The sequence below is a fragment of the Triticum aestivum genome, chromosome 5A (genome assembly GCF_018294505.1).
Source record: "Triticum aestivum cultivar Chinese Spring chromosome 5A, IWGSC CS RefSeq v2.1, whole genome shotgun sequence".
Taxonomy (NCBI): Eukaryota; Viridiplantae; Streptophyta; class Magnoliopsida; order Poales; family Poaceae; genus Triticum; species Triticum aestivum.
The window spans coordinates 30,152,471-30,161,909 of NC_057806.1; the positions used below are offsets into that span (position 1 = coordinate 30,152,471).

General features: G+C 45.8%; 1 long non-coding RNA gene across 4 annotated transcripts; it reads right to left on the minus strand.

Moving 5' to 3' along the window:
• Positions 1 to 1,776: 1,776 nt before the first annotated feature.
• On the minus strand, positions 1,777 to 4,504 carry LOC123102104 (uncharacterized). 4 transcript variants are annotated; one of them, XR_006448749.1, is made up of 6 exons: positions 4,158 to 4,503; positions 3,663 to 3,810; positions 3,308 to 3,559; positions 2,610 to 3,184; positions 2,366 to 2,435; positions 1,778 to 2,249 (listed from the first exon to the last, which is right to left on the minus strand). It is a non-coding gene; the product is annotated as an uncharacterized lncRNA (long non-coding RNA). The 4 variants fall into 4 exon arrangements; XR_006448747.1 differs by having other exon boundaries at positions 1,777 to 2,249; positions 2,366 to 3,184; positions 4,158 to 4,504; XR_006448748.1 differs by lacking the exon at positions 2,366 to 2,435 and having other exon boundaries at positions 1,780 to 2,249; positions 4,158 to 4,502.
• Positions 4,505 to 9,439: the final 4,935 nt, after the last annotated feature.

Sequence of the window (9,439 nt, forward strand, 5' to 3'; positions counted from 1 at the left end):
AGATACTTATTGTTTTTGAGCTAGAGAGTTACATGGGCAGGCCCCTTGTAGCTCCTCACCTTGTTTTTCTGGCTTGTGTCTTTGTTTTTTTTACTTCGGTTTTGTTTGCCCGGTTTTCTTAGGGTTTTCTATGTATTTGTTTGACCGGTTTTTCTTAGTTTTTATTCTTTTTTGTTTTCTTTTTCATATTTTTCTCGTTTCTGTTTTCTCCCTTTTCGTTTTTATTTTTCCTTTTTGTTTTTAAATCTATGAACTTTTTTCTGAATTCATGAAATAAGCGTACCTTTCTCAAATTCATGAATGTCTTTCAAAGCCGTGATTTTTTTCCATGAACTTTGTATGAATCCGTATTTTTTTCTCAAATTCACGGTTGTTTTTCAAAGCTACAAACTTTTTCCAAATTAGTGGGCATTATTTTTATTGGAGGGGACGGTGTTGAGGTAACATACTTTTGCATTAATTTTATTTCTCATGCTATTGTAAACGACTTGTCCATCATTTGAGGAATAAAATGTTATTGCTAGCTGTAAAAAAGACATACTTTTTGCGTTGGAAATCATGTGGGTTCGACATATTGCCAGGACACAGGTACCCAAAATATGGTGCGGTACAAACAGGTCACGAACACAAAGCATTCCGCTGAAACGTGTCACGTATGAGTTGACGCCACGTCCATCAGACTTTAATAAACACATTAGATCAATAAAGTTGCAGCTGGGATAATCATGTGCACTTTGGTCACTGCTCCCTGATAATGAAAATCACACACACGGGATGAGGTATGAGGTAAGAAGCGGAGGGCAGGCAAACAGTGTGATAATAAGCTAGCGGCTAGCGAGCTAGGCCGTCAGGTGTGCAGATATAAAATTACCTGACGGAGGTACATGACAGCCGACCTTCAGATATCACGACTGGATCTCATGTCTCACCCATCCATCCATCCAGTGGTACGTGTTTAAGTAATTTGTCAAACCCTAGCTATGCTATGCTTAGCCTAGGCATCAAGGCGAGCGAATTACCGTGCCTAATTAGACGATCGATGGACGAGACGGATAAGATTCATGTGTCGTAAAAGCTGGCGACAGGGACAAACGGGCAGGTCAAATCTCCACATATCCTAGTCAACTCGGCGCCCTTTTGGCCAAACTCTGAAAATACCGGCTGGATGTGCGCCGCAAACAGTAACAGTTGGAAGCTTATATTAATCAATGGGCGGTCTAAAAACACCAGAGGTTTTAAATAAGTCACCAATTTATAAGTCAAAAAATAAAAAAAAGTGACTTATTTTATCAAACAGACCCAACTTATAAATCACCCCAACTTATAAGTCATAAGTTGCTCCACCCCAACTTAAAACTTATAAGTCACCCTATTTTGCATGGGTCTCATCATCTTTACATAAAAAAGCAAGGTGAGAAGGTGTGCTCAGATGACTTATAAATCAGGTGACAACCAAACAAGCATGACTTATAAGTCACTAGTTGAAGGCACGTGCTTTGCACGTGTGTGTTGTTTAAAAAGAATTGTACAAACAAGAAAACTTTAAATACAAATGAAGCATTTTTTGTATGGAGTTTTAGCTTTCGCAACCTCTTGCCCGGTTACAATGTTGATGAGCAAATTTGATTCTTATATTTTCAAAACATGTCAAGAGTAATTTTGCTTAACACTTGACAAACTTGCCGTTAATATTCTCTTTTTTTGTGAGTGACAGTTAATATTCTCAAAAATGCAAGTCACATCATGGGACCAAATTTTATTCAAAAAATAATCATTTGCATGCTTTCTAAATAACTTGGACATAGATGGAATGTAATGCATTCTACCATGCATATCCAATATGTAGGGCTTCACAAAAAAAAAGAAATATGTCGAGCGGAGTTCCCTTCAGAAAAAGAAAAGAAAAACTGTCGACCGGAGCGGCACCGCGCCGCCGCCCATCTTCCCGTCTCTGCCTCCGCGACCCGCCGAACACCGACCCGAGGACTGCGACGGCGCCGTGGCAGCGCACGACCCAGACATCCGGCAATAGTGCTCGGCTCGCCCAGACCAACTATCATCAACAACCTTGGCGGCGCTTGAATCCGACAGCCATGCCCGCAAACAGCACACGCCGGCAGGCCGCACACTTCACGTCTCCACGGCTCTTCCGCTATTGAGCTGGCGAGTAGCACCGACCAGCATCACTGCATCAACATACGGTACTCAGCAGGCAGCAGCACCGTGAGTACTTCAACTTCTCTGAATTTCTGATTTTATCCAATTAAAGAATGAAGAGAAGATCGATCAGTGTGAATTATCATTTACTTTTTAAGTGCCAATTAAAGAATGAAGAGAAGATCGATCAGTGTGAATTGTCATTTACTTTTTAAGTGTGAAAATTTGTTGATTTGTAGGCTCCAAACATACAGAAACAAGTCTGGTGATTGAAATATCTGTACAAAAGAAAGTTCTTAGAGCTAAACTGTAATTGTTTCCATGTTCTTTCAATGCAACTAAATTATTAGATGTTGCCACTTATTAATAACAGTTTGTAGGTTCGTTGTCATCATTGTGAATTTCCATGTCTTATATTTGTATCTTCTGCAGATGTTATGTCGAGGAATCACCATGGCGAGATCCCCTTTGCTGCTAACCAGGAACTTGAGAATTGTTTCGATGCTGAAAAACTATGAAGTGAGAACACTTTGAAGTTTGATGTGCAGTTGATGCTGGATCATTGCACTTCCCCTGTTGAGTTCGAATCTGATTCTGCTAACTCTGATGTAGCACCAGCAGGTAGAAGCTACAACATCTGTGCTGATGTTCGTAAATTTCCTTCTTGATTTATCTCCTGTGTAAGTTCCTGAAAATTAGTAGAGGGTGCAGTGCGCTGGCTCATGGTGTTGCTGCCCAGGCGCATCAGATTAGTATTAGTAATCATTAAAAAAAAGGAAACTGGTTTGTGCCCACTTATGTTGACGAAATGTTTCTGTTGTATGTCAAAACAGGAAAATGTCAGTATCTTGCATATACTTCTGAAGCCCAATGGCTATCATAAAAAATTGATATGTGCTCACTTATTTTGATAGTAGATATCTGTTAATTAATTATGTATCACAACCTTGTTTGCCTTTCGAAGACCCTACTTGACTAAATACTGAATCATGCTTCTCATAGATTGAACTGGCCCCGACTTCCTTTCCTGTAACGTTGGTTCAAATTTACCCCATCAAAAAATTATACATCATATAATAAGGAGGTAAACGAAGATTCAACGGTCATTCATAAAATAAGAAATGTATATTTTGTCGATTAGAACTGTTACCTGTCATGCATGTGTTCTTATTAGCTACTGAAATTCTCTGTTCTGATGCTGGTTCTGTATTGGTACAGCTTGCACTGCACACACGCCTCATTCTCTTATACTCACGATTCCTTCGCAAATAGGCTTCCCTCTAATATGGAGTCATTTGCAGATATCTATCCCGGTCGCGGTAACGCTTACGCTGGGTAGAATTCATTTGCATAACACTTTTGGTTTCAGCTAAAGGACCACTCTGCTCTCCAATGACAGCTACTATTTCCCCACCAAACAAAACATACAAAAGACTCGTAGTATTATGTCAAGGGAAAAGATCAATAAGGATAATAATTAGATATCGGGATAATAAAAAACATACACTGGTTCCCTTTTGGTGAAGTCGTAGGATGAACATTTGTAATATCTCTGGAAGGAAATCGTCCTTCCATCTTGTAGATTTTACTGGATGGCTCGCGGTTATGGCTTCGACTATTGAATTTTATAAGCTAGTTGTTTTCAACCACAACCTACAGCATAACCATTGGACCATTTTTTAGGCTGCCAAATCTGAATACGTAAAGCACATACAAATTTGCAAATAGATATGAGACATGAACAGAATAAACACGTGGTTTACTTTCAGATAGCACTGCCTTTATAGTCTACCCACAAATAGTAGTTTGGACAAAAACACAAACACCTTGTGTGCAAGAATAGTAGAAAAAATTAGCAAGCTACATCCACACCAGTGGAACTGTATTTCAATCATCGTTAGCAAGAAGAAGCACTTGCCTAACATTCTAATCCAAAAGAATCATAAAAAAAATCAAAAGGAACAGATTAGGATGGACCACGCAGAGAAGGATTAGCTCACCCGTGGTCAGTGGCAATATGGTCAGCTGGCCGCTGTAGAAGGATCTCCAGCTCACGAGAGACTGGATCCACCAGGAGTAAGAAAATTCGAAGCACCTCAGAGCTTGCAAGGAGACCGGGGGTGGAGCTGCAATCTGGGATCTGGAGGTGATCCGGCGGTGCTGGGGTGTGGACGGAGGGGGTGGACCGACGGAGGTGGTGGTGTGTGATGCACGGGCTAGAAAATTGCGTATAGAGCATCCACGGGAAGCTTCGGCCGATCAGCGTGAGATGAAATGGATGAGGTTTGGCGGGCAATCCACTTGCAGGATCGAGGGGTGGAGGAAACCGAGGGTTGTGGAGTTATCTGGAAGGGACGAATGACTTTCAGGTTTGGCGGGATTGCGTGGCTGGCGAATCCGTGTCACATGAGCCGTTCGATGTAATAGAATTGACGGCTACAGATGAATTCATCCTCTGGCTGGCGGGTAAAACAGGGGAGAAGAAGGTAGATTCAAATTTTCAAAAAAACGTGTACTATAGTAGTAGAGACTAGTTTTAAGTCACCCGACTTATAAGTCAGGTGACTTATTGAAACCAAACAAATCCTAAATGTCGCAATTACTATATTACCGCGGGTGATATTATGAGTGGATCGATGTGGCTCCCAAGTCCCAAGTGCCGCCGCTGACCCTCTGCTGGGGACAAATCTGCGTGCGGGCACTGTGGTTAAAGTTCCGTCCGTAATAGCTATAGGAATATGATCTGACCTTCTTTTCTTCTAGAATGCGCATTGATGTGTGTATCATATAGTATTAAAAAAGAAGAGGGGTCAATCGATTAGAGCAACTCCAACGCGGCGATCCATTTCATCCGTCGCCGTCCGTTTAAATCGCCGCGGACAAACGTGATGGCCCAACCCGCTGACTCATTCTCAAATGGCGTCCGCGCAGAGCCATTTTCAGCCCAAAATTGGGGCTAAAATGCATCGACGCGGATGCGCCGCGCATCCTCTCAGTGTCCACCCTCTGCTCCCCCGTCGGCGACAACCCTAGCCACCATGGGGATCTTCTCCGGCAAGAACAAGGGCAAGAATATGGTGCGTTCTCTCGGTGTCCACAGCGTCCCCATCTGGCGGCCGGCCAACTACCTCCCACATCTTTATTAATGACACGGGATGACCGCGGGCCCATGCGTCAGCAATGGCGGGCGGCCTTTTTTAATCCTAGTGTGCGGGATGAGGGGAGGGGGGCGTGCTCATCCTATTCCAGACGCCCGTCCCCAACTAGCCACCCTCTGCTCTCTCGTCGGCGACAACCCTAGCCACCATGGGGTTCTTTTTCCGGCAAGAACAAGGGCAAGGCCCCCGTGGGCCCTTCGCGCGCGCTCCCCCAGCCTCCGACGGCGTCTTCCCGCCAGCCACAGCATCGCATTAGTGTCGAAGTGCACCAGGCGAAGTGGCACTGGGAGCACTGCATCCCCCTCCCCTACCCCGACGCCACGCTGCCACACGACTTGCACTTGGATCCGGAGAGGATTCCAGTGCAGGCGGTGCCACGGGCGGCGCGGGCGCACGCTGAGGAGGTATGGCGTGGCACCAGCGGCAGCAGCTGACGCCGGAGCAGCGCCTCAACCCCACGTACGCATAAAACTCTCCCGATTGGGAGGTCTAGTTCGCGTTGGAGCATGAGGAGCAGCGTCGGTGTGGCGTCCGCGACGTGGAGGTTGGCACCCTGCCTCCCCTCGTCGTGCGCGACGAGGACCAGGAGGTGAAGGACCAAAGGAAGGAGTGGTCTGGTCTCTAGATGTTGGGCTTCAGCGCGGGGCCGACAAATTCACTGTTTTGATCATTTTGGTTAACTTGAGCATAATATGATCCTATGTGCAAAAGTTTTTTGGAGCTGATCATTTTATACCGTCATTGTCTTTGGCGGTAAGATAGCACATCCTACCACCAATGCTTTTGACAGTAGGACTTACTTACACTATCACGTCCATTCGATGTGAAAAGACCCTACAACCATGGTCTTTGTCTGTAGGCACATGCATGCAATGATAATAGAGGCACGCATGCAATAAAACAGAGATGAAGACCCTACTGCCATAGGCTATGGCGGTAGGGTAACACATCGTACCGCTATAAGCCATGGTGGTAGGATCTTTTTACGCATAAAATGGATGTGACAGGTAAGTCCTACCGTCAAAGGCCTTGACGGTATGATATATTACCCAATTGTCAAAGACAACGGCGATAGAAAAAAAAATCAGATCTGAAATAATTTTGCACCTAGAGTCAGATGCTGCTAAACCAATGAAAAAGGGTCTAAACAGTGAATTTGGCTGCGCGGGGCATTCCCCTTGTGTGTCCCAACAGAACTAGCTAGGTTCCAACTCACAACAGAAAGAAAACAGAACTACTAGCTAGGTGAGCAACAAGCTGCGGTTGCGAGAGTCGAGAGGCAGGCAGGCAGATGAGATCCACTGCTAGCCAACGACTTGGCGCGCAAATGCTAGCGTCAAGGCCGCAATCTCTGCGGCGAGCAATCCTCTCTTTTGGCTGCTGCTACTAGCTGGCTCCTACGTAGGACGTAGCTAGGACTAGTAACCGCACTATGTAAGGCGCAGCCCGCAGCGTGGTGTCTGTTGGCGCTGACGCCGACGCCGCGGGGCGTGGAAGCGCAAACAGTCGAGAGGAGACCATCCATTCCATGGATCCTATGGGCACTGTCAGACACGTGTTTCTCCCCTGGATCGATCATTACTGCAAGAAGAGGAAAAAACTTGACAAGAATTTGTGATGGTGCCGAATTGTATTCGATAGCTCGTTGCGTACAGGTGCTTGCTTGAAGCTTGGTCCGTCGTGATCGGCGAGCTGCACCATCAGATCACGGTGATTGAAGCTTGCGTGCATGGCAATGGTTGTGTTTTTACCTGCTTTGCAGATGCCTGGCTAGGTCATGCTGCATCCGCGTTTGGGACAAGTGCATGCATGATTGATGCACGAAGGCCGCGATCAAAACCCTCGGTTTCAGATCAAGAGCTCACGGTGAAGTCCCCGATCCATCGAGAGTACGTCTACCCGGCTAGCATTTGGCGTTGCAATGCGTCTGCCAAGCGCGCATCTCTGACGGAGACATGCATCAATAGTCGATAACATCATATTATCACGGAGGAAATAAGATCGATTGTTCGATCAATAATATGATATAAAAGACAAAAATGAGGTAATAATTGATCCGGCCGGGCGGGCGGCCCATGCAGCACCGCTGCACGGGCACGGTATGGGGACGACGTGGCGTCGACGTGGAACGTACATACAGCACCTAGAAACAATTAAAGCTATGAGATGACATATGTACGTGCATGAACCCGATCGGTCGGCATGCCGTCCATACACGCAGCAAACATGGAAGTATGCATGTATACGCAATGACGCGAGTACGTACGTATGGCTGCCGCCTTGTTCGGTGTTGCATCCCGGACGATTTGTTTAACGTTATCCTGCCGCGCCGTCTCTGCTTCAATTTTGGCGGTTTCATTTCTACTTCTATTCTACGTGCGGTTTCTTTCTTTGACCACCAACATCAACATGGTTGCTGCTTTTCACCAGTCAGGATGTAAAAAAACACAAGTCGTATGGTGCAGTGAGTGCGTGGTCCTTGGCGACAAAACCGTAGCTGCTCCTCCCACGTGGCCGGCACACGAGCGTGGGGCCCAAACGTACCACTGCTGCTGCACCATCCGGCGTGGTTTCCCTTCCCTTGGCCAAGGGTGGCCCAAGGCCAAGGGAGGTGCATGGGACTGGGAGGGAAAGGAAAGGACACACATGCATCTCGTTTTACATTCCCCGTCTCCGTCCGCCAACCGCACGCACGGCCGCCGGCTGACTCACTTAATTTTGACCCGGCAAAGCACGAGGAGGTCCGGCGCATATCAACCATGTCATCATGTCGTCATGTCATCTATATATCCGGCTTGGTCTGTTTTTTGTTTTCTGTTTTCGAACAAAGCTTGGTCACGCATGAATGCGAGGAGAGGGAGACGTGCCCTTCTCCCCCTTTGAACAAAAAACTCCAACTAACAAAACAAGAGCCGCCAGTCCAACAGTCATTAATTTCCTAAGCACCCCAGTCCACCACAGAATGCTACGTGCCCATCGGAGCCACAAAAGGGGAAGCGATAGAGTGCAACAAGTTGCTGATGAGTGTGTAACACTAATGCTACGACTGAGTGCACCTCATGAATCATTCATCTGCATCCTGATGCTGGTGTTTCAAGAAAAAATACTACTCTCTTTGTTCCTAAACATAAGTCTTTGCAGAGATTCCACTACGAACCACATACATATGTGGATGCATTTTAGAGTGTATATTCACTCAGTTTGCTTCGTATGTCGTCTATAGTGAAATCTTTAGAAATACTTATATTTAGGAACGAAGAGACTACTACGTAACAATCATGCAGGCGGAGGCAGGCGGCTGCTCGTCACGCAACACATGAGTCCAACAAGACGTAGTACAAAGAAAGAGACCAAAGAGATGGACAGTTTATTATCTATCTGTCAGATAAGAAAGAAAGAAAACATGTGGCTGGCTCCCCACTCTCCAAAGGCCAGGATAGAAAGCTTGCGGCTGTGAAAAATAACTCTGCGCCACCATGGATGGGATCCACCGAAAACGCCCTCCCGGTCCAGGCCGGCCTTGGAAGTTGGAACTTCTCGCCGTCACGGATGGCAATCAGCGCTGTCCGTCCGTCTTGCTTGCGCTGATGCTGCTAGCACAGCACCAGTACTGCCGCTCCTCCATACTAGCTGAGGCCGTATGTACATCTGTCTCGGCTTCATCGAAATCGCAGGGCCCAAGGATAAGCAAAGCCTTTTTCCTTCCTCATGAAAAATGTGCATGTAGTAGTGCGGCCTAGCCATGGTGCAGTCCAACGTCTCATCATGCTTCTCCAAAGCTACTAGTACTAATATTTCAAAAGCTAATAATTCTTCCAAGGTCGTACTACTTTCGTCCTGGTTTATTCGTCCTCATTATACCATGTGTTAAATTTTGATCATATATTTAACCAACAAAATGTTTATGCGCGTCATAAGAAAGTATATCTTTGAAAACTATGTTCAAATATAAATCCAACAACATAATTTTTGTTGACATGCATTAATATTTTGTTAGCTTCATATTTACTCAAAATTTGTTACAAATTACGGAAGGGGCCAATAAATCAGAACGGATGTAGTACTACCATTTCTATGCTCCTGCCAAAGGTGGACCTGCGTCCTCCACCACGAGTCTCGCACCA